Genomic DNA, 27,316 nt, shown 5'->3' on the forward strand with positions numbered 1-27,316 from the left:
ACACTCCTGAAGTTGAGAGGCAGATAGGTAGATGAGCCTTGGGCTAAGTCTGCCATGAGTGACAAAGAAATTGATATATAAAATAAAAGCAATGGACTGTCTTGAAGGATTTTACCATTGTAACACACATACCTAACTTTTCCTGTAAGAACTACAAAAGTAACTTTTAAAACACATATGGTAATAGTTAATGATATAAATATAGTTTTCTTGGGGCATTAAGCCAAACATATTCTTATGCATCAAATTCACTAATGCTCAGTTAATACACCATTAAAAGCAAGTAATTGACTACCTACTATGTGAAATAAACTGCAGCAGATTCCTTGTTTAAAATTTCATGGAGTTCACAATCTTCTAGAGGAGATAGATAAAATCCAAGTAATTATGAAACTGTGATTACTAAGGATTAAAACTATTTTATTACCAAGTATTAATCTTAACTGGTCTGCCAGTGAGCCAACCTTATCACTGAATTAGAAAAATTGAAGGAAATAATGAATGTGAACTGACTGTTGCCAGGGCAAAGTTTACTCAAACTAAGGAAAATGGACAGGGTTTTAAATTAATAACCTTAAAGTATCTAAGTCAGGTTAGACTTCCTATGACTAAGAATGGAGTTTGAAAAGGCATTCACCATAGCACTTCTCATCACATGGAAGTCACATAATCAATTAGCTTAGCCAGTCTTTCCACTGTTCCTTCTCTTTGTATAACTGCATGTGAACAAAAAAGGCCACAACTTCCATGTTCACACCAGCTCATTGATCCACTGCTCACCACTCTCACTTCTCCAACTCCAAATTCCAGGGGTTTTAGCATGGGTCTAGCATCCATCCATGGGCCAATCAATTATAGGAAGGAAAATGCAGTAATTAACAGAGAGGCTACCCCTTTCAGGGGATTGGAGGAAGCCACAGTCCCTAAGGATGTGTGTAAGCAAGGAGTCACTGGTACCTCTGCCACAAAGGCATTTATCTTTCATAATTCTACCTGTCCAAGACTTTGCATCTCCACAGCTACCAGTACCTCACATTTGAAAAGTGATTAGCCCAAGAATGGACACACAGTGGTAGCAATCAGCATTTGCAGCATCTTTGGGAGCATTAGTAATAGAAGCCTCCATTATGTGCATGCTAATTAGGATGCATGAGTCACAGAAGGCTCTCTTTTGGATTCTTTTTAATGATATGAAATCCTCTCCACATGCTCTGTACTTATACCAGTAGGAAATGAAATATCCCAACACTCCTAAATCACTTGACTTAAAAAAAGAAAGAAAAGAAAGGACAAATGGCATTGCTACAAGTAGAATCAATTGCACCTAGTTAAAGTTACATATATACAGAACAAAAACAAATAGGTGTGCACTGAGTAGAGAGTGACTTCTACATTCTTTGATTCTCACTATTTGTATTAGGTTTTTCTTCTATTATTCTGAGGCTCACATTCTCTTTCAAGTACCAAAAGATTTCCATATCAAATTCAAGCTGACTTCCACTTTCCTGCCTTTCGTGATCTCTGCTATTCTTGACAATTCTGAATGAAAGTCTTTTCTAGTTTCCCTGAGTTCCCCTTGAGCCATTATTAGTAGGATCCCAGGATCACCTTTCTCCACAAGGCCAATGAATCAGTTCATTCCTATACACTGCAGCTCATATTCACTGGTAATAAACACTTTGCCTCAATAATGTTAAGAGTGACTAAGCACCTGATTACTAGTCTTGATACTAATTAGAAGGGGGAATTCAAATTTGTTTTTAATTTACTGGTACTCAGTGTATTAGGTCAACCTTATCACAAATAGCTCTGAAAATATTTTGCTATGAGTAATATATTCATTTTATCTACTCTTCTTCCTAAATATTCAACTTATGAATTTCATTAGAGTATTGTATCAAATAAAAGAATAACAAGATAAATCCTTTTTTTCTAAATAGAAATCATGAGGGGGAAAAAAAACCAGGAGATTCCAAGATGGCAACTAGAAGGAGGAAGCAGAAAGTGTGCTTCCTAAAGTAAAATCTTGGAGAGATGTTGGAGATACACCTTGCAAGAAAAACCACAAGAAGAGGCAAAACTCCAACACCTCCACACCCCCAGCCTGTGCATACCATCCCCACTCCACGTTAAACAGAGAAATCAGGAGGGCTCCAATGTTGCCAGACACCAGCTCCTATCCTGCTTGGGAGAAGCAGACCACCAGGTAAGCCAAGCGGCACACGGTACTACCACAAACAACCATGGGCCAGATCACCATAGCCCCCTGGACAGACTGACCCCCACCCAGGAAAAAAAAAGAGAGAAAACCAAATTGAATAATAAACAAGCAGCTGAAAAAAAAAAGACACATAACAAAGAGGGCAGGGTGCCCTGAGCTCTGGAGATTGGGGCAGGGCACTCCACACTCGAACTGTAAATAAACAAGCCGACCAGAGAAGGTGAGTGTGGTGCCACCTCCCCCAGTGTGCTTGGAGAGGGGAAGGCCTGCAACAGTGGCTAAAGTGTGGCACGCTCCACTGGAGAGTGGGGGAGAGGCATCTCCCCACCTGAACTCTAAATAATAAAAGAAGAGACTGCAATTGCAAAAGGTGGGTAGGGCTGTATACTGAAGAAAACAAAAGGGGCATGAGTCCAGGAGAACTCAAACAAAGCCTGCAGCAGCAGACAGCTGACAATAGGAGGGAGGTGGGCCTCAGCCTCAGACAGACCTTCACAAAGCTATCTCTAGACTCCCTTTTTTTTCTTCCTCTTCCTTTGATGAGACAATGACAGAACTAGGACTGGATGCTGAAGGACTAACTGAAACTGTATTGCATTTGAACTTGGGATTTTGTTTGTTTATTTTGCTTTTTGTTTTTTCCCCACTGATGAGAAAACAACAGAACTACTTCTCAGACACTGAGAAATCTTCACGACTAGAGGCTAAAGGACTAACACTGAAATTATAAAGACTTAAACTTTATTGCATTTGAACTTGGGGATTTTTTATTTTATTATCTTCAATCTGCCTCCCTAATGCCTGTTTAGCTTACTGTTGATTAGTAAACTATGTCTCCCTGTTTATATCTTTGGCTCTGTTTGTGTGTGTGTGTGGGTGTGTGTGTGTGTGTGTGTGTGTGTGTTTATTAGTTTGTTTGGTTTGGTTTTTTCCCTTTTTCTTTACCTTTTCTGCTTTCCCTCTCCTCTCACCCTTCCACTCTAGATATCCCATTGTTATTATTACAAGCTAGAAAATACTGAATTACACACAGTACAGGGACAGTAACAATAACAAGGGCAATGATGGGAAGATGGAAAAAACAGGGAAAACAGTTTCCCCACAGCAAAAAATTAGTACAGGAACCAGAGGGACATGAAGAAAACAGATACTCAGATCCAGACTCCAACAAAACAAAGATAAACTATGCCAAAGAACACAATGAAGCCCACAAGAAAATTCTGAAAGAAGAAATCCTGCAAGTAAACAATGAGAATTTTATAGAGATGATACTGGATATGGTCAACCAAAATGTACAGGAGACACTCAAGAAATTCCAAGACAACAAAAATAGAGAATTTCAGAAAGCACAAGAAGAAATAAAAGAAACCATAGAAGCACTGTATAAACACCAAAGTGAAACAAAGAACATGATTAATAAAGAGATAAATGAACTCAGGACAAAAATGGACAACATTAAAGAGGAAGTGACTCAGGATATGGAAAACCTCAGAAAAAAGAATGAAACAGAAACGCAAAACAAAATGGAAGGCCAATCCAGCAGAATAGAACAAGCAAAAGACAGAATCTCAGAACTCAAACATGAAATGGTAATTAAAGGAAAAACCAAAAACTATTACTTAAACAACTCAAGACCTGTGAAAAGAAAACACAAGAACTCCCTAACTCCATCAAAAGACCAAACCTGAGAATCATGGGCATTGGAGAAAGAGAAGAGGTGCAAGCAAAGGGAATGCATAATGTATTCAACAAAATAATAGTAGAAAATTTCCCAAATCTAGAGTAAACTATGCCCATACAGATGCAAGAGACCTCCAGAACACCAAACAGACCAGACCAAAATAGAACTACCCCATGGCATATTATCATTAAAACAACAAGTATAGAGACTCAAGAAAGAATACTGAAGGTTGTAAGAGAGAAAAAACAAATAACATACAAAGGTAAACACAAAAAATCACAGAAGACTTCTCAACAGAAACATTAAAAGCAAGAAGAGCTTGGGCTGAGATCTTCCAGGCACTGAATGAAAATAACTTCAACCCTAGGATACTCTAATGAGCAAAACTGTCATTCAAAATAGATGGAGCAATAAGTCTTCCATGATAAGCAGAAACTAAAACAATATGTGACCACAAAGCCACCACTACAAAAGGTTCTTCAAGGGATTCTGCACACAGAAAGTGAAACCCAACATAACCATGAAAGGGCAGGCAGCACCAAACTATAGGAAAAGAAAAAGCAAGAAAGTAGACAGTAACCTCAATCTAAGTACACACAATCAAACCTTCAAACAACTAAGACAACTAAATAATAGGAATCATCACATACCTACCAGTACTAACACAATGTTAATGGACTTAATTCCTCCATCACAAGGCACCGTTTGATGAATGAGATTAAAAAGGAAGATCCAACAATTTGTTGCTTACAGGAGACCCATCTCACCAACAGAAATAAGCATAAGCTTAGGATGAAAGGCTGGAAGAAGATTTACCAAGCCAATTGGCCCTGAAAACAGGCAGGAGTAGCAATAATTATCTCTGACAAAGTAGACTTCAAATGTACATTGATCAAATGAGATAAAGAAGGACTCTCCATACTAATAAAAGGGGAAATAGACCAAAAGGAAATAACAATTATCAACCTTTATGCACCCATTGTCAATGCACCCAATATCATCAAACATACCCTAAAGGACCTAAGAGCATATATTCACTCCAACACAGTGGTTGCAGGAGACTTTAACACCCCATTATCATCAATAGATAGGTCATCCAAACAAAAAAATCAATAAAGAAATCCAAGATCCAAAATATACAAAAGATCAAATGGACCTAGTTGATGTCTACAGAACATTTCATCCAATTTCTACACAATACACATTCTTCTCAGCAGCCCATGGAACCTTCTCCAAAATAGATCACATCCTAGGGCACAAAGCAATCCTCAGCAAATATAAGAAAATAGAAATTATACCACGTTTTCTATCTGATCACAATGCAATAAAACTAGATCTCAACAAAAAAATAAAGACAAAAAGCATGCAAAGAGCTGGAACCTGAATAACTCATTGCTTAATGAACAATGGGTCATTGATGAAATAAAAGAGGAAATTAAAAATTTCCTGGAAGTCCATGAAAATGAAAACACAACCTACTGGAACCTATGGGACACAGCTAAGGCAGTCCTGAGAGGAAAGTTTATAGCCATGAGTGCATATATTAAAAAGATTGAAAGATCTCAAATAAGTGACCTAATGATACATCTCAAACTCCTAGAAAAACAAGAACAAGCAAATCCAAAACAAAGAGAAGGAGAGAAATAATAAAAATAAGAGCTGAAATCAATGAAATAGAAAACAAAAAAAAAAATACAAAGAATTACTGAAACAAAAAGTTGGTTCTTTGAAAAAATAAACAAGATCGACAGACCCCTGGCAAACCTGCCTAAAATGAGGAGAGAAAAAACCCAAATTAGTAAAATCAGGAATGCAAAAGGAGAGATAAAAAAAACACCATGGAAGTCCAGGAAATCATCAGAGACTACTTTGAGAACCTATATTTAAATAAATTCAAAATTCTTAAAAGAAATGGACAGATTTCTAGATACATATGATCATCCAAAACTGAATCAAGAGGATATTAACCACCTGAATGGATCTATAACACAAAATGAAATTGAAGCAGTAATCAAGAGTCTCCCTCCCAAAAAAAGTCCAGGACCTAATGGATTCTCTGCTGAATTCTATCAGACCTTTAAATAAGAACTGATACCAACCCTCCTTAAACTGTTCCATGAAATAGAAAGGGAAGAAAAATTCCTAACACATTTTATGAAGCCAGTATTACACTTATCCCCAACCAGGCAAAGTTACACCTCCAAGAAGGAGAACTATAGGCCAATCTCCTTAATGAACATTGATGCAAAAATCCTCAATAAAATAATGGCAAACCAAATTCAACAACACATCAAAAAGATCATTCACCATGACCAAGTAGGCTTCATCCCAGGAATGCAGGGGTGGTTCAACATATGAAAATCATTAAATGTAATAAACTACATTAACAGAAGCAAAGACAAAAACCATGTGGTCATCTCAATAGATGCAGAAAACGCCTATGATAAGATCCAACACCATTTCATGATAAAAGCTCTAAGAAAACTAGGAATAGCAGGAAAGTACCACAACATTATAAAAGCTATATATGACAAACCTACAGCTAGCATTACACTTAACAGTGAAAACCTGAAACCATTCCCTCTAAAATCAGGAATGACACAAGGATGCCCACTATCTCCACTCCCATTCAACATAGTACTGGAATTCCTAGCCAGAGCAATTAGGCAAGAAGAAGGAATAAAAGGAATACAAATAGGTAAAGAAACTGTCAAGATATCCCTATCTGCAGATGATATGATCCTATACCTTAAAGATCCAAAAAACTATACTCAAAAGCTCCTAGAAACCATCAACAGCTATAGCAAGGTAGTAGGATATAACTTAAAAGCTAAACATTGATCTACCATTTGATCCAGCAATACCACTCTTGGGGATATACCCAAAAGACTGTGACACAGGTTACTCCAGAGGCACTTGCACACCCATGTTTATTGCAGCACTATTCACAATAAACAAGTTATGGAAACAGCCAAGATGCCCCACTACTGACAAATGGATCAGAAAATGTGGTATCTATACACAATGGAATTTTATGCAGCCATGAAGAAGAACGAAATGTTATCATTCACTGGTATGGATGGAATTGGAGAACATCATTCTGAGTGAGATTAGCCTGGCCCAAAAGACCAAAAATTGTATGTTCTCCCTCATATGTGGACATTAGATCAAGGGCAAACACAACAAGGGGATTGAACTTTGATCACAAGATAAAAGCGAGTAAACACAAGAGAGATATGAGGATAGGTAAGACACCTAAAAAATTAGCTAGCATTTGTTGCCCTCAATGCAGAGAAACTAAAGCAGATACCTTAAAAGCAACTGAGGCCAATAGGAAAAGGGGACCAGGAACTAGAGAAAAGGTGAGATCAAAAAGAAGTAACCTAGAAGGTAATACACACGCACAGGAAATTAATGTGAGTCAACTCCCTGTATAGCTATCCTTATCTCAACCAGTAAAAACCCTTGTTCCTTCCTATTATTGCTTATACTCTCTCTACAACAAAATTAGAAATAAGGGCAAAATAGTTTCTGCTGGGTATTGAGGGGGTAGGGAGGAGAGGGAGGGGGCGGAGTGGGTGGTAAGGGAGGGGGTGGGGGCAGGGGGGAGAAATGACCCAAGCCTTGTATGCACATATGAATAATAAAAAAAAAAGACATGACAACAAATGGAATAAAATAGAAGATCAGATGCATACCCAGCCCACCACAGCTATTTAATTTTGAAGAGAGAAGCCCAAAATATGTATTGGAGAAAGGATCATGTCTTCAACACATGGTGCTGAGAACACTGAGAACACTTGCATAAGACTGAAACTATATCCCAGTCTCTCATCTTGCACTAGTGTCAATTCAAAATGTAAGAAATATCTTATTATGATGCCTGAAATAGTGATATTACTCCAAGAAAAACTGGGAATACACTAGATAACTTTATGAAAGAACGCCAATATCTCAGTAATTAAGATAAAGGATAAACAAGTGGGATTGCTTGAAACTAAAGAGCTTCTGTATTTTAAAAGATTTAGTCTCTAGACTGAAGAGACACCCTATAGAATGGAGAAAATCTTCACCATCTATCCATCTGACAAAGGATTAATAACCAGAATATACAGGATGCTCAATAAAATAACCCAATAATTAATCAATACCCACTGAGTAAATGGGGAAATAATCTGAAATGAAAATTCTCAAGAAAACAAGTCTAAATGGCTAATAAACACAAAATGAAATGCTCAATATCCTTGACTAAAATGGAAATGCAAAGAAATGACATTCAGTTTCCACCTCACTCGAATCAGAACTACTACCATTAATAACACACACAACAAGTAATTGTTGTGAGTGTAACAGAAAAAAGAACACTAACACAATAGCATGGAAATGTAGATTAATGGAATTTCTATGGAAAGCAGCATGGAGATTCCTCAAAAAAAATACACAGACTTACATATCCAGTGATTTCTCTCCTGGTTGTATATTAGAATGTATGTCATTTTGGGATGGAATAGTTACTTGTATTGCCTTTTTTTACAGCACTTTCCACAATAGTCAAGTTTTGGAAAACAACCCAATTGCTCAAATATTGATCAATGAATAAATTAAATGTGGGATATATACACAATGGAGTATTTTTCTGCCATAAATATGAATGAAATTGTGTTGTTTGGAAGTAAATTTATGGAACTATAGAACATCCTGTAAAGTGCAATAAGCCAAGCTCAAAAAATAAAATGTTGCATGTTGTCTATCATATGTGGAAAATAGAACTATAAGATAATTGTACACATAAATGCAAAAAAAAAAAAGAAAATGGAGAGACTTCCAATTGTCATGGATTGGTAGAATCAACATAGTAAAAATGTCTATACTCCCAAAAGCAATCTACATGTTTAATGCAATTCCCATCAAAATCCCAATGACATTCATCAAAGAGATTGAAATATCTACCTTTAAATTTATATGGAAACACAAGAGGCCATGAATAGCCAAGGCAATACTCAGTAAAAAGAACAACACTGGAGGTTTCACAATACCCAACTTCAAACTATATTACAAAGCAATAGCAATAAAAACAGCACAGTACTGGCACAAAAACAGATATGAAGACCAGTGGAACAGAACAGAGGACCAGGATATGAAGCCACACAACTATAACCAACTTACTTTTGCCAAAGGTGCTAAAAATATATGATGGAGAAATGACAGCCTCTTCAACAAAAACTGCTAGGAAAACTGGTTAGCAGTCTGCAAAATACTGAAACTAGATCCATGTTTATCACCCTATACCAATATTAACTAAAAATGGACCAAGGATCTTAATATCAGACCCTAAACTCTATAGTTGGTAGAGGAAAGAGTAGGAAATACTTGGAAATATAGGTATAGGCAAATACTTTCTCAATGGAACCCCAGCAGCTCAGCAACTAAGAGATAGCATAGATAAATGGGACTTCATAAAACTAAAAAGCTTCTGCTCAACAGAAGAAATGGTCTCTAAACTGAAGAGACCATCCACAGAGTAGAAGAAAATATTTGCCAGCTACACATCAGACAAAGAACTGATAAACAGAATATATAGGGTAGTCAAAAAACTATTCTCCCAAAATTAATGAACCAATAAAAAATGGGCAAGTGAACTAAGCAGAACTTTCTCAAAAGAAGAAATTCAAATGGTCAATAAACAAATGAAAAAATGCTCACCATCTCTAGCAATAAAGGAAATGCAAATTAAAACCACACTAAGATTCCACCTCACCCCTATTAGAATAGCCATCATTAACAACACCATAAACAACAGGTGTTGGCAAGGAGACAGGAAAAAGGAACCCTCTTACACTGCTAGTGGAAATGTAAACTAGTACAACCACTCCGGAAAAAAATTTGGAGGCTACTTAAAAATCTAAACATAGATCTACCATATGATCCAGCAATACCACTCTTGGGGATATACCCAAAAGACTGTGACACAGGTTACTCCAGAGGTACCTGTACACCCATGTTTATTGCGGCACTATTCACAATAACCAAGTTATGGAAACAGCCAAGATCCCCCACTACTGACGAATGGATTAAGAAAATGTGGTATTTATACACAATGGAATTTTATGCAGCCATGAAGAAGAATGAAATCTTATCATTCACAGGTAAATGGATGGAACTGGTGAATATCATTCTGAGTGAGGTTAGCCTGGCCCAAAAGACCAAAAATCGTATGTTCTCCCTCATATGTGGACATTAGATCAAGGGCAAACACAACAAGGGGATTGGATTTGATCACTTGAAAAAGCGAGAGCACCCAAGTGAGGTATGAGGATAGGTAAGACACCCAAAAAACAAGATAGGATTTGTTGCCCTCAAAGCAGAGAAACTAATGCAGATACTTTAAAGCAACAGAGGCCAATAGGAGAATGGGACCAGGAACTAGAGAAAAAGTTAGTTTGAGAAGAATTAATTTAGAAGGTAACACACATGTATAGGAAAGCAATGCAAGTCAACTCCCTGTATAGCTATCCTTACCTCAACTAGCAAAATCCCTTGGTTCTTCCTATTATTGCTTATACTCTCTCTTCAACAAAATTAGAGATAAGGGCAAAATAGTTTTTGCCTGGTAGCAAGGGGGTATGGGGAGAGAGGGATGGGGTGGGAGTAAGGGAAGGGGTGGGGGAAAGGGGGGAGAAATGACCCAAACATTGTATGCACATATGAATAAAATTAAAAATTAAAAAATTTTTAAAAAAAGAAATCATGGGGAAATATCTGAGAATAAATAATAGATATGATATCAAGAAATGGAAGCTAAGTAAATAAGGTGCATTCATTTGTCAATGATTTCATTTGTCATGATTTAAAGTATAGAAATAAAAAAATAAAGTATAGAACAATCCATTTATCCATAAATTCTATGAATGTCATTCATAAATGGCTACATTATGCAGACACCATGCAAGACAATTAAAAATGAAAATTATCCCCTAAGAACTATATAGTCTAATTAAGAATGGAATGCATAATAAAATGATCGCTCAAAAGTTTTAGGGGTTCTGAATACATACTACACATTTTAACAAGATAGAATCATTATACTTTTTTCTTCCCCTTTGGTTGACAACTTAGCTGAGCTTACCATTTCGATCAGAATTTTGAACATGATACTCTATTATCTTTTAACATCCAGTGTTCATGAGAGCAAATACGCACTTTTAGATCCTAGTCTTGTTTTCCTCTTTGAAAGCTTGTGACAGTTTCTCTTTGTCCAAGTGTTCTAATATTTTAAGATGATGCACCATAATGAACATTCTTATTATTCAAGTCCAGCATGATTGTTTATTCCCTTCAGTCTCTCTCTCTCTCTCTCTCTCTCTCTCTCTCTCTCTCTCTCTCTCTCTGTCTCTCTCATCTCTAGCATCTCTATCTCCTGTTATCTGGGTGAGAAACTTCCTATCTAATATTATATTTGGTTGTCTTATCAAATTTCCTCAAATATCTTCAAAAATTCTATCGAATTTTTAATTTCTGATCCCAAAATTTATTTCCAAAAATTCCAGAATGTTTATTCAATATTTCTGTATTATTGTGCTCATTGTGTTCTGTATTTCATTTATGGAATATATTAGCTCTTGTATTGGGTAATATTTACTATAATTTTGTTGTTTTACTTTGTTCTTTTTACTATTCTTAATTTCTATGTATTTGGTTTGGCTTCTATACATTAAGATTTTTCAAATAGCTATTGACCCTTGATTATCTGATTACTTTTAGAGTAAAGCTCTAAAAAAAAACAACAAAATCCACAAGCAGATGCTGTATGTAAAGGTCAGGTTTGTTGACTGAATTAGGAGATGCTTCTCTTGCACTGATAAATTTTACCAGAGAGAAATTGTCTGGTTCTTTTGTACTAAGAGTCTGCCTATATCATCAGGGCCAATTTAGGCAATGAGAAAAAGTGGACTTTAAGGCACAATATATAGATTTTATTTAATATCTTTGGTTTCTCTGCTTTCAGTTGTGCCCAAGTTCAAAGTCTGACTTGTCCCACCTCCCCTTAAACTAAACCTCCAGTCTCCTACCAGCAAAGACAAGGAACCTAAGAAACTGTAAGAGGCAGTCAGAGGATTTAAATGTCTTCACAGGGCTTCCAGCCAATCTTGTTTTCATCCCTATTTGTATCCCCCTCTCTCTTTTCAGAAGTAAGTGAAATTCCTAAGCTTTTCTAGGGCTCTATGGCAGGACTTAGCTCCTCTCCAAATTTTCCTTGCTGCTGGCTTGGGTTTCAGGTTCCTTTGGTCTTATTCATCTGTTAATATTCATCCAGTTTGACAGTAGAATAAATGTGCCTTAAAATAAAATGGAGTTGTGCCAATGGTCAAGCCCATACCTATTTCTTAAATATGCATTCTAGGAACTCTCAGCTTCCTGGTAAATAGTCCAGACTCCCCAAGGAGTGGCAACATAGTGAAGCCCTGACTGAGGCTACATGAAGAGAGTAAGAGCCCATACTTCCATCTGCCCACTAAGGTAGACAACCTAGATCAGCCCAGCTGCCAGATAAATACCACTGAGTGGCCACATTCAGTGCATTAGAGGATGGAAGAATCACCCAGCTGAACCCTTCCCAAATTTTTAAGCACAAAAATTGTGAGGTTTAATACAATAGTTATTGTTTTATTCCATTAACTTTTGGGGTAATTACACAGCAATAGATAACCAGAACAATCTGCTTTTGCCCTTCTAAATTACAAATTATGCTGGGGTTTTTTGCCTTCTCTTGGTGATTTTGTCCTTGGGGATTATGGCATTCTTTTTTCTCTTTTTAGTCTCTGTATTGCCATTTTAGAGAGCTTTCAGTGAAAGTGGTAGTGAATTCATATACCTTATCCATCTTACTTAATGTGAAGTTGTTCCATTTACTCTTTAATCTCTTTCATATTCTGAACTATGATTCATTTTTAGAAAACTTTATATTATGTTTTTGTTAGACTTTCAAAACTAAATGAAAAATTATGATGGAATAAGCTATCTCTTCTCTTAATTATACTTTCATAAACCAAAGTCATTCTGATAAAAAAACAATTACACTCCTCTGGTCTACCAACATGTTCACAATATTAAGATTGAGCCATATTTCTAATAAAGTTTAGCATTCATTATTCTTCCCAGAAAAGCCTCAGACAGATAACAGCAATGAATTTAATGTAACATGTCATCATTTTAGAGAACTGAAAATACTGCCCTTTTTAAAAATCTAGTTAAAAGAATGTCTAATCTCATCTTCTAGTCTTATTCCTGACAGGAGCAATTCATACACAATAAAAACTGAATCAAATTAATGCAATCAGCCCTCTTTAGCAGTCAGTAAGTTCATTCATTTCATTAGCGTGTGAAATATACCCAGCATTACAAATAGATAGAGCTCCATGATAACACTTCAGTGCCCATCACTCCTGCAAACCATCCCACATTGTAAAGCATGATCTTATCCATGATTGTGGAGTTAGGTGGGAATACAACCAATCACAGGCATTCTGACTGTTGTGTCTCTGAGAGTCTGCATTGCTGAAGACATATGGCTAAATAGCAATTTTGGTGATAGAGGAATTTATATGAATTGATTACACCAGTTACCATGAACCTGATTATACTACAGAATCTGAAGTGGGGGAAAGGTAGGTTGTCTGTATTTCAAAGCAGTTGCTCAATAGATATTAGTTCTCTATCCTTTTTGTCCTTTTTGGGACTATCCACTAGACGTTGTATATAAAGTCAATTCAGCAGCAGGAAAGGACCAACTTGGGGGTGTGTATCCTAGTCCAATCCTTCTCAGACTTTAATGTGCATACTAATCACCTGTGGCCCTGCTAAGATGAAGATTCTGAACTAGCAGTTCTCATTGGGCCTTTTTCTTTTCTTTTTTTTCTTTTGGCAGTACTAAGGATTGAACTCAGAACCACTCACTTGTTAGGCAAGCACTCCATCACCTGAGCCACGACCCAAACCATTTACTTTTAGCTTGTTTTTCAGATAGGGTCTCAGACTTTTCCTCTGGCCAGCCTCATACCACAATCCCCCTACTTCTACTTCCTGAGGATCTGGGATTACAGGTACATAACTGACCATAAATTTTGCATTTTTAACAAGATCTCAGTGATGCTGAGGCTGCTGGTTACCGATCATACTTTGAGAAGTAAAACTATAGTCAACTGTTTATATCTCTCTCCTCCATCATTACATTCAGAACTTATCCACCATCCCTGCCACTATGTATAGCAGTGCCATAAAAACTAAATCTCAATAATGTTCATGAAAAGAGTTGGCATGTGGTTATTCATGAAGAGAAAAAGAATCTGACTGCGTACACCTGACTCCTTGAGTAAATGCTAAATATTTTGAAATTTGATTTTTTGTATTGTTGGTTTTCAAGAAATGTACCTGTGTAAATGAAACAACTTGACAAAAATATTTATTGAGAACTACATGAGGAGATTTGGGCAACACAAAAAGGAAAGCATAGTCCCTTGTCTCTGACGGTTTACAATCAGTTAAGAATATGTTAGCTGTGCTATACAGAATCAAAATATCAATTTTAAAATAAAGCTTATTGCAAGATCAATTACCAAGTGACTGTTGTAGATGGTATAGAATATAAGTTTAAATAAGGAAGTGGTAAATTTTAACTGGGGAAATCTAGAAGAGTTTGAAAAAGTAGAGATGGATGGAGGGCTAGATGGACTGATAGGTTAGATATATAATAGATAGGTGGATGATAGAACATTTTCTCCAAGAGGCACAAGCACTCTTATACTACATAGAAAAGTGCAAATAGAATTTAAAATACTTTTACTTCATTAGCTTTACCTGTACTACAATATCCCCATTTATCCTATAGCACAGGCCCCTAGGCATAGTTTATGCCCCAGTAAAAATAAAATGCTGTAGAGTATATTTTACTGTAACTACTATGCTACCATTTTGTATTAAAAATTCCCTCGGAAAAAAGAAAGCAGAGGCTCGTTTGTTCCACAGGGTCTATAAATTCAGTAGATAGCATCCTGTATTCCCTTAAAAGCAATCACATCCCAGAGTTCTTCAAAATGAACTTTAGCAAATAATGCAATTGTAATAAAATTTGCATAACAGATTTGCAGTATATTTGAGGCCTCTATTTCCCCAACTCAGCCCTCTGCTCCTAAATGGGATTGCACATACCTGGTAAGAGCAAAGGTAAGACTCACTACAAGGAACATCAGCCTGAATAAAAAAGAAACAGATATGTGACTTACTGTCTTTTGGGACAATAGAAGCGATATTTAAACAGATGGTAAAGTGCAGTTAGATCTGCAGTTGTGGTTTGGGTAGGACACACAGGCTGTCTAGCAAAATCAGATTTTTGTCTTGCTGGCAGTTTCATATCAAGAAGATAGAGTCATTTAAAACTACTGAAGGGAAAAGTTGTGGCTCATATTAATCAAAATCACTGCTGTCCCAAATTCTATGACACCAGGACTGACAAGAGGAAAAATGCAAAGGAACACTCACCCTAGGAGATAGCCTCTCCTATCTCCATGCTAAATTCTTCTCTCCTGGCCACATACAAGCACCTGATGCCCTCCAACTCTCTTCCTCTTTCAAAATGCTCTCTTAAAGAGATCTGCTACCAGTGAGTGGTCTCTCTGTGCCTTGGTGCTGTGTCTCTCGAGGCAGAAACATGGAATGTGGAATAGCTAGTGGTTACCTGTGTGCCAGTAGGTATACAAACTTCAGGGTAGAAGTCAGGCCACACATTCATAAACTCACCATGTCTCAAAGTAGGAAAAGACTTTCATACTGAAACAAACAGACAAACAGAATAAAATTTACATTTAAATTCATTTCATTTTCATTTATTCATATGTGCATACAATGTTTGGGTCATTTCTCCCCACTACCCCACACCCCCTCCTCCCTCTTAACCCCCACCCACCTCACTTCCAGGCAGAATCTGTTCTGCCCTTATCTCTAATTTTGTTGCAGAGAAGACATAAGCAATAATAAGACGGACAATGCATTTTTGCTAGTTGAGATAAGGATAGCTACACAGAGTCCTAGCATTGCTTCCATATGTGTTACATTCTAAGTTGATTCTTCTCGAACTGACCTTTTCTCTAGTAACTGATCCCCTTCTCCTATTGGTCTCTGTCCCTTTAAAGTTTCAGCATTAGTTCCTTTGCATTGAGGATATCAAATACTACCATGTTTTTTGGGTTTAATCTTACCTATCTTCATATCTCCCTTGTGTGCTTAAATTCATTTTAAAGATAGACTCCCAGCATATGGGAGACCACTCAGGTCTTTACCTTCTTTTGCCCTGGTGGATACTTAGGAAAAAAAGTTTGGAAAATGCTGGCTTTATTTTTATACCATTTAGGAACCTAGTTTCATTTTCAGTTCATTTCTGCTACTTTCCAATGAGTCAAGAAACAGGCCTTTATATGTATATGGGATGCTTGATTCTCCTTAAAGCAAAGCTTTCCACCTTTTTCCTATATGACTACACCTGCAGGTAAGACACATTTCTGTAAAACAATGATTCTTGGAGGGATCATTGCAAAAAAGTTGCAAAAAAGTTGGTTCTGATCAACCCCTCAGGAGCATGTTTCTCAATTACTTCATGTCATACCTCAAGCTATTACTTTAGCCACTAATATTTAATGTCTATTCTGTGCAAGTCAGTGATTTTCAATAACATACGTTTGAGTTTGGAGACAGGGAAGACAAAAGAACAGTCCGTGGTAATCTAATGCAACAATCAAAATCTACAGCTGTTTTAAAAGGCATTAAAATGTGTCTAAAAGGTCAACAGAACAACAAACAAAAAAACAGACTGAGGAATGAGGATTTAGAGATTAGAGCAAAGCACAAAGTTTCCTTGATGGTCTTCATATAGTGCCTCTCATGAGACTAAACCCTGGTAAAAGAAAGTCATATAGAACTCAGGTCCCAGCAGTACAACACACAGCAAGTATGGGCAAGGAGAATCTGCAGGCAGACAATCCCAGGAACAGCACAAAAACCACATGAATAAGAACAACAGAGAAGTCGGTAGGTTTGGCAAGTATGAGGTCAATCTTTAAGATAACCACACAGGTTAAAGGATTAACCTCAAACCATGAGGGTCAAAATTTGTGCCCTCCTACTCAAATGTGTCCCCACCAGTTTTTTATGTAAATTTATCATTAACTAATTTCATTCTATTTTGAAGCACATGTAGGAATGCTTTTACTGGTAGCACCTGGAACAAACTGGTGGGCCAGTCCCCAACACCAGACTAATTGTTTAAAAGACAGAGAGAGGACCTGACGTTTCTTGTCTCTTCTGGGCTGATGGGTTTTTAATCCCCCACAGGCAGCTACATGAGAAACAAGAAGGGCCTCAGGTTAATGCATATGTTCACCTTGTACTTTCCTGATAGACATAATTTACAAAATTCTTTATGCTGCAACCAAAGTGAAAGTAACTTTGAGCCTTCTCAGCCCATTATTCTAACCAGTCATTAACTGAATCCAACCATTACAACCTTGCCCAGCTGCTCCCTACTCTGACTTTGGTGTTACTTTTGTTTGTCTGCTACATCTTTACCTTGGGCTTTAGCTGTCTTTTCTTCTTAAGACCTTGACAAGTCAAGGTCTCCATTCACCCAGTTTCCCTGACCCCAAAGGAACATTTTTAAAGGTATCTGTATTATAAGGAACACTACTATTTAACCAACCATCTTAAACTAAATTTCAGGAATTTGGGGCCTCAATATGTTTCAAATTAAATTGTGCTTGCAACATTCTATTATACCACCTGTGTATAAGACTAGTATAATTAGCTTCCTATGGTTGCTGTAACCACAAACAGCGTAAATTTGTTTTATAGTTCTGGAGACCAGAAGTCAGTGGGTTATCGATGGGACTGGCTCTTTCTAGAGCCTCTGGGGTGGATCTCTTTCTGACCTTCCCTAGCTTCAGAAGCCAGTCTTCATTTTGGGGCCTCAGGTCACTTGCCTGTATCACCTTAACCTCTTCATTCCATCATCACATTTCCTACTTCTTCTGTGGATGTCCTGTTACCTTCTTCTTATAAGGATTCTTGTGATTGCACTTAAGGTCTACTCCCATTTTCCAATATAACTTCCCATCTGCAGACCCCCAAATTATCACATTTGCCAAGTCCCCTTTGCCACATAAAGTAGTATTCATGGTACCAGACATTAGAAAATGGAGAGTCATTACTCAGCCTACCACAACTATTAATATAGATAGATAGATAGATAGATAGATAGATAGATAGATAGATAGATATGGAATATGGAATGTATAATAAAACACCAATATTATATATAATATTTTTGAATGTTAACACCAACATGAAAATGAAGGGAATGCTGAAGTAACAATATGAAAAGAAATTCTGTAATAAAAAATCATTAAAACAAACACTTAAAAATTGCTTCATAATATCAACAAAGACTTTATATAGACACATTTTAAAAGCTCCATAAACTTTTCATAAAGCATGTCAAAACACTCAAGTGAAGAAGATTTCATGGAAAACACTTGAGCTCACTTAGAAAAGGATTAGTACAATAACTTCAATGTATACAAAGTATAATTTAAGTAAAACCATGGAGCAATAAAGGGTCCTAAAGATAACAATCTTATTCTTTCATGTCTTTGGATTATAATTAATACAAAAATAAGGTTCATGTTACCAAAGTAAAGGTTATCACATAGCAAGAGAAAATAAAAAAAAACTTATTTAAATGTCATTTGTAGATGTCTTCCAGAAAATTCTGTGTACTTTTAAAGTCATGTTTTGCCTTTAAATTGCATCTTTATATAGGTCAGAGAATACAAAATAGCAGGTATATAAGATGAACAACTGTAGAGATCAAACATACATGAGGACCATGGACTGTATTTGGGATTCCTGTTAAATGAGTAGATTTTAGATGCTCTTTGCCACAAATAAAGAGAAACAATGGTAACTATATGAAATGATGGACATGTCAATTTACTTCACTGTATCTAATAGCATCATATTGTATGTGGTTAATATGCACAATAATATTAATTTTAAAGCTATAAATTTTTTTATTCTTATAGTGAGTCAGCATATCAGCAAACTTCTAAACAAATGATGCTGCAGCATTTGAACCTCCAAGTAAAATAGTAACATTAACAATAATAATGATACTAAGCTTTGACCTAAATACATTTACAAAAATCAACTCAAATTGGATCACAGACTTAAATATAAAATCTAAAACTATAAACCATTAAGAAAAAATATACATAAAAATTCTTTGGTATCTAAAATTAGAGTTCTTAAATTTTAAGCAAAAACTACCATCCATAAAAGAAAAACTAATACAATTGTATCTTACCAAAATTAAAAATTTTGCACTACTGAAGCCCATATGAATAAAATGAAAAGACAAGCTATGAATTGGGAAAAAATATTTGCAAATCACATATCCAACAATGACCTATCATCTAGAGTATTTAAAGAACATGCAAAACTCAACAGTAGAAAAGCAAACACTCTAATTTAAAAATAGGCAAATGATATGAAAAGAGATTTCATATCATCAAAGGATATATGGATGGCAAATAACCCCACCAGAAGATGTTCAACATCATTAGTCTTTAGAGAAAAGCAAATTGAAACCACAATGTGATTTCACTATGTCCCCAACAGAAAGACTAAAGCAAAAAAGTGACAACACCAAAGACTGACAAGGATGTAGAAAAGAGTGGATCATTCATACATTGTTAGTGAGACTTTAAAGTGTAAAATGACACAGCCACTCTGGAAAAAACTTGACAGATTTTTTTTTATATAAAACTAAACTCAATTGCTACACCTGTTGGCTGCACTCCTGGGCATTTATGCCAGGAAAATGAAAATTTATATTCCCAAAGACCTGTTCATGAGTATCTTAGCAGCTCTGTTCCTATTAGCCCCAAACTGGCATCACTCCATATGTCCTTGAACAGGTGGATGGTTAAATGAATGCATTTGTATTGTGGTTTTCTTCTCAGATGTAGGTACCAGTAAAAGGGGAAAGAGTGAATGAAGAGGATGAAGGAGGGTAGATATAGTCAATGTACTTTGTATACGTGCATGAAAACCCACTGAAATTGTTTGAGGAAAAGGGGAGGGGGCTAAGGGAGAATAATTGAGGGGGTGAATCTAATCAAGCAAGGTACATTGTAAGTATATAGAAATGTCATAATGAAACACCCCTGGGCAACTAATATATGCTAATAAAAATGTAAAAAAAAAAAGAACAAACTATTAATTCTCATAACAACCTGGATGAATTTCCAGAGAATTTTACAGTGTGTGGGGAAAAGTCAATTCCAAAAGGCTACATACTGTATAATTTCAGCTATGTAACTTCTGGAAAAGGTAAACTTATGGGGACAATAAAAATATCAATGGTTGTAAGGGTTGTGATACAATAAAGGGATATACAAAGTACAGAAGATTTTTAGGACTATCTAATATTATAATGGTGAACATATGTCATTATACATTTGCCACAACCCACAGAATGTACATCAAAAGTGAACCCTAACGCAAACCGTGCACTTTAGGAAATAATGATGTGTCTCTTGTAGGCTCATAAATTCATAGACTGTAACATATGATCCACTGTAATGAAGGATGTTGATAGCGGGGAAGGTTTTTGGGGGAGGAAAGGGAAAAGGAATATTTGAGTTCTGCTGAATTTTGCTGTAAATCCTAACCAGTCTACGAAGTTTTTTTCCATAAATATTCCAAATATGATCCAACATATATAATATTATTGAAATGGGAAAATTGTAGAAATGAGGAGGGCTTACTAAGAAAGGAATGAGGGTAGGAAAGAGATAGGTGTGGTTTATAAAAGGCAATGAAGAAACTATGACTTCGGAGTTGTTCAGTATCTTGACTGTACTAGTGAATGCATAAACCTACAAAATGACAAAACTATATAGAAAATGAATAAATACACACACACACAAATAAAACTGAAATTCTGAATAGGATTGGGAAATTGTATCAATGTCAAGATTGTGGTTGTTCGTACACTATAGCCATTATTACACTGGAGAAAACAGGACAAAGTGCACAAACTCTCACTTTGTATTATTTATTGCAACTGCATGTGAATCTATAATCTATAATTAACTCAATATTTTTAAGTGGACTGCCTAAAATTCTCCAGCAGGTTTTAATTTATTTTGAGTTGATCTCTGCATATGATGTAGGATAAGTATCTGTGTTAGTTAGCTTTATTGCACAGTGACCAAATACCTGAGAAAAGCCACTTGAGAGAGGATAGACTTGTTTTGGCTTACAATTTCAGAGGGTTCAGTCCATTGGTTCTGTTTCTGGGCCTATGGTGAGGCATGGTTTCAGGAACATGTGGAGGAGGAGCATGTGGTGGAAGGGGATATTCACCTCATGGTAGACAGGAAGCAGATAGAGAGGAAGGGACCAAAACAAGATACAGCCACCAAGGACATGCTTCCAGTGACCTACTTCCTCCAACCATGTCCCAAAACTTGTTCCAAAACATGTTTCCAAAACTTTTGAAATAGCATCACCAGTTGGGAACCAAGCTTCCAATACATGAGTCTTTTTAGGAAACACTTCATAGTCAAACCATAATGGCATCCATTGTCATTCTTCTGCATGTGGATAGTCTAGTTTTCCCAATAGCATTTTTTTCTTGGAGAGACTATGCTTTCCATGTTGGGTGTTTTTGGCACCTTTGTCAAACAGCAATTTAATAAAAATGCATGGTTCTGCTTCTGGGCTCTGTATTCTGTTCCTTTAGTCTACATGCCTATTTTAATGCATGAGTCATTCTGTTTTGATTACAAGTAGTGTGATATCTCCTGCTTTGTTCTTTCTCAACATTGCTTTAGCTATGTGTGGTCATTTATTGGTTCATACTATTTTAAGATTGTTTATCCCTATGAAAAATGCCATTGGAATTGTAGTAAGGATTGGATTGAATATACAGATTGATTTTGTTTGGCAAATTTTATGATGACAAGAGAAACTTGCCATAGCCATCCTAATTTTACTACTTAGAGCCAGTATAGACACTTAAGCTAAGGTCACCATCATATGCAAGTGAATACCGCCTGGTGTGCTGGCTCTGAGTGCTTGCCTCACCTTGTCCTGTGAGGTTGTACAGGTTGTCCTGTGAGGTTGTACAGCTCTGCCTCCCAGAAAGCAAGGGAACCAAAGTTGAGACAGTCAGGCCCTGCTAGTGTTGAGTGACTCACAAGCTTTGTTGACATCCTTGGAACATCTGTGAAAACAATCTGCTTCACTAGGTTAAAATGGTAAATTATGTTTCATGGGAAAAAATTTATGCCATGGAAAATTACATTATAAAGATGAATGCAAAGAGAAATAGAAAGAGTTATAAAGAAGGTCTCTCGCTCTTCAGCAAAAAAAAAAAAAAAAAAATGGTGGATTTATAGCATTGTTTCAGAAATAAGAAGAAATTCAGGCCAGATGCTTGTAAGGTAGCCGTTGTACTTCACACTGATTTTCATTTGAACCATGAAATTGCATTTTCTGTCTACAGTATAAAATGTAAACATTTTGATGGGTTCTAATTGACCCTATTTGACAAGAAATACCAGTTTTTGCAGCCAATAGAACAGAAACATCAGAGTCCAAGCATTAATAGAAGACCAGGGGCAAATGAAGGGAAAGAAATAAAATTAGAAAACCAGGCTGCCATTTGCTCCCAATCTTTACTTTCTTCTTTTTTTCTTTTTCTTCTGCTGTTCTTTCTTCTTCACTTCTTCTCTTCACAATTTTTTTTTGAGGGGGCAGTACTAGGGTTTGAACTCAGGGTCTTATTCTTGTTAGGCAGACATTCTACCACTTGTACCATGCCTCCTGCCCTTTTCTGTTTTGATTATTTTTCAGGTAGGCCAATATGGGATCATGATCCTCTAACCTATGTCTTCCATATATCTGGGATCACAAGCATGCACCAGCATGCCCAGTTTATTGATTGAAATGGGAGTCTCACTAATTTTTTGCCCAGGTGACCTTAAACCTCAATCCTCCCAATATTCAGCATTTCCCTGTTGTTTTTTATCTTCAGATTCCTCATTCAGCAAGAACTCTCCCAGATTTTACCTGAATAGCTCATTTCAGAGCTTTGGACTTGTCAAAATTTTCTGACAAACTTAAGGGAAGAAAGTAAAGAAGGGAAATATGAAAATATATTTGCATTCAGGACTGAGAAGTAAGCCGCTTGTGGAGGAATATATCCAAAGAATATAAATAATTTGGCCCAGCAACAACACCTTAGTAACTGGCAAGGGGAAAACATTCTGTTCTTCATGAGATATCTGTTTTGAGCCATTTACTCATACTCAGTCCTCAGTTTTGCAGAAATTTATACAGAGACAGAGAGAGAAACACATATATGTAATCTTTTCACTAACTCTAATTCAAGGTAACACCACTCTTGGTATCCACATGGAAAACAAAACCCAAAGTAGGAGAGAGACAGTCTCCCTTACCATTTCCTGGGAAAGCTGAGAGTAGGTGAGGGCCTCTCAGAGCATTTAAAGGCCCATCTACATGCATTGCCTTCGAACATCCAAAGGTACCATCAGCATTTGATAGTGGTTCCCTATGTCTGTACCTACTTGGGGGCTGTTGATACCAGAAGCAGCTAGCAAAAATGCCTTTACAGAGCTGTAAATAGTCTAAAAGGACATATTTTAAGACCACAGGAGACAGCTGGTGACACCCAGAAATGTGGGGCAGGGGGATGCCAGGGGTTAGAGAGACAGAGAGAGAGAGAGAAGAAAGAAGTCACCAAATAGAAAATAGTCTAAAATTTCCGCATGTATAAATAAAATAGGTAGACAAAAATTTACAATTTACTGTAATTAAGAAAAGTACCTTTTCACTCTTAAAAACTGGTACAGTTTAGAAAATGCAAATTTCATTCACATGCATTTTGCTTCCATTTAACAAATAAAGAATTGAATTATTGAATTAGAATAAATTGACTTGTGGTTTTTCCCCCAATCTATCAGACCCTATTAATTATATTGTTAATAAAATATATTTTCCCCATTGAATGTGTTTATGCTGCTACATAAAGGTACTAATAAATTAAAACATCAAAATATAATTTAATATAGACAACTGATTGGCTGTCAACAGTGAATTAAAAGCAGCTTATAAAATATTATCAATTGCCCAAAAGATGTACAATTATCTATGAAATACTTCAAGTAGAAAATAGAATTTCTTCAGAAAAGTACATTCAGGTCATAGTTTCAACACCCACTAATCTGTTCCATGATTTTAGCTAAGTATATAATAAATTCTGTCTTCCTAAATGGAATCTTCCATGGCCAGATTTGGTCATTATTTCCACACCTGAATTGCACTGTTTTAATAACATTCTTTTAAATGTCAGGCCCCTTTGGCTCTATTTCATGCCCTCTTGCTTTTGAACTATTATATCCTTGAAGAGTTTCCTTTCATATACCTTCCATACTCCAAACTTTATGTGCATCACTCATGTTCACCTTTCATTTCCTTCTCAAGAATAAGTATTAACCTCATTTTTTAGTCTACACAGAGAGCTGTGACCTAAAGATCTTTTATCACTGTGGCTGTCTGATGATGCTTCATTACCATTCCTGTCATATAAGGTTCAGGATCATGCAGAGTTCTAAGCAGGATGGCTTCTCAGCCCTTTGACATGCTTTAATAGTGATGTGCACCAGAGAACCATTACCTTCTGGACTGTTAAGATGTTTCTGTTTTGTGTCTCATCTCACATATTAATTTGTTGTTAATATTCCCTTAAGAATGGTAATTTTCTTATGTATTTATCTTCAGAGTCTGGCCTAATTCTTTTCACCATTTTAATAGTTTTTTCTGCATGGTCTCTGATATGACACATGGCAAGTGCAATGATAAATACAATTTCTTTAGTATAAAAATCAATAAACTAATTGTACTCCCTAAGATCTATTTTCCTAATTAAGTCAATTTACATAAATATTTTATTTTACCAGAATTCCATTTAATGGTCCTCTAGATTGTAAAAAGAGAACCAGGTGAAAAGGAGAGCATGGAAAGAACTTTCCCTGCTCCTGAATGAGGAACCCAAGAAACAGAACTGGCAATTATAGACAAGCAGAGTCAGCTGTGTATGTGGAGTGCATTGTGTGGATTTTTCCTGAAAGTATTGAGGTGACTTGAAAATATTCATATATTGCACAAAAATACAAATTTTACAATTAAGTAATAAGCTAAAAATATAGAGAATCTATATGCTCTGATCACCTTTAGTTTTTGGTAATTGGATTATCTTCATCTTTGTTTTTCAGTTTGATTTTACAGTTCTGAGAATTAATGAAAAGCACCAAGCACAAATCAAATTCACAAACAAAATGTTTGCACAGCTGGAATGAAAAGTCATAGCAGCCATGCATACTCTGCAGGTAATCCTATGCCTTATTTTCTTAGAACACTGCCAATTTTGCTATCCTTGGTTCAGATTCCAAGAAAAAGGATCATTGGTAAACTGAGGTATATCACCTGTTTCTTTCCTCAACAAGTACCCTGAAAAACTAATAGACTCAGAATTCTCTATGATGGCACATCCTATCTGCAGTGTCTAAAGCGGGGAAGAAAAATTCCTGGCACTGTTCTAGAAACAGCAATAGCCTAGTGTAGGTAAAGTAGGAACAGGTCTGAAAAGATCAAAACAAACAAAATCTCCTTGCTTTCTATCTTTTATATGTATTTACCTTTTCTTCTCCTTCTTCCATTCCAACAGAGCTTATCTAAGAAAATTATTACAAAGATATGCCTCTTTATTTTTTTTTAGATGTACAAGTTTGTACTTTATTTTTTTTTCTTTTATTCATATATGCATACAACGTTTGGGTCATTTCTCCCCACTTCCTCCCGCCCTCTCCCTTCCCCCCCACCCCCTCTCTCTACCCCCTCACCACCTAGCTACCAGGCAGAAAGTATTTTTCCTTTATCTCTGATTTTGTTGAAGAGAGAGTATAAGCAATAATAGGAAGGACCAAGGATTTTTGCTAGTTGAGATAAGGATAGCTATACAAGGAGTTGACTTGCATTGCTTTCCTGTACATGTGTGTTACCTTCTAAATTAATTCTTCTCAAACTAACCTTTTCTCTAGTTCCTTGTACCCTTCTCCTATTGGCCTCTGTTGCTTTAAAGTAGCTGCTTTAGTTTCTCTGCATTGAGGATATGCCTCTTTATAATGAATCCCCTTCAACCATTCTGGTGAACTTTCCTGAGGGATAGGAGGGCTTATGATATGCATTTCATAACCTTGACATTGCCAAAATGCTTGCACATAACAGGCACTTGAAAATGTTAAATGAAGAGTTGAAGGTGTGGCCCAAGTGATAGAGCAACTGCCTAGCAAATGCATGTTCAAACCCCAGTACTGCAAAAACCAAAACAAAGCAAAACAACAGCAATAAAAAGTTCAATGAATAACATGTAATGTGAACATGCTTGCTATAGTCTGAATGTTTGTGTCACTCAAATTCTTATGTAAAAATTTTCTCAAGGTCATGGGATTAGGAGATGCAGACCTTTGGGAGGTAGTTAGGCTATGAGTGCTAATGAGTGGGCTGGTGCTGTAAAATAGGCCTAAAGGGGAGCTCTTGCATCCCTTTCCACCATTTAAGCACACAGCTAGAAGGTGCCACCTGTAAACCAGAAAACAAGCTCTTACCAGATACAAAATTTGCCAAATGACTTAATCTTGGATTCCAGATCTATCAGAAATAAATTTCCATTGCTTTTAAACTTCCCAGTTTATAGAATTTGGTTAAAGCAGCCCAAATGGACTAAGATAATACTGTAGCCTACATGCTTCCACTTGACATCTCACACCAAGTTATTGTAAACCATCCCAAATATATATAATGAAATCATTTTATGTGATTTCTTATTTTTTTACTCAGTGTTGACTATCCTATTTTTGTCATTAAGATTTCTCCCACCTAAGCTAAAATGCAAAAAAAAAAAAAAAAATGAGCTAAATTCAGTAAGAATAGCACAGTGGCTCAGAGTGCTGACTATGCAGTCAGATTGTCTGGATTCCAATTCCTGCTCCACCTCCTGTTCCCCAGCTGTTGGGTTTAGGCAGTCTAATTAATTATTCCATGTCTCAGTTGATCCATCTGCTAAAACTATCACCTACTTAGTCAAGCTTTATGAGTTTTAGATGAGAAAATATTTATAAACCATTTCAAATAATCCCTGACACATGACAAGAAATACCCAAATGTTTGTTTTTAAAAAGTTGTTTTCTTATATACTAGTATCAGTTCATTAGTCAAAAAGA

Source organism: Castor canadensis, chromosome 9, assembly GCF_047511655.1.
Source record: "Castor canadensis chromosome 9, mCasCan1.hap1v2, whole genome shotgun sequence".
Taxonomy (NCBI): domain Eukaryota; kingdom Metazoa; phylum Chordata; class Mammalia; order Rodentia; family Castoridae; genus Castor; species Castor canadensis.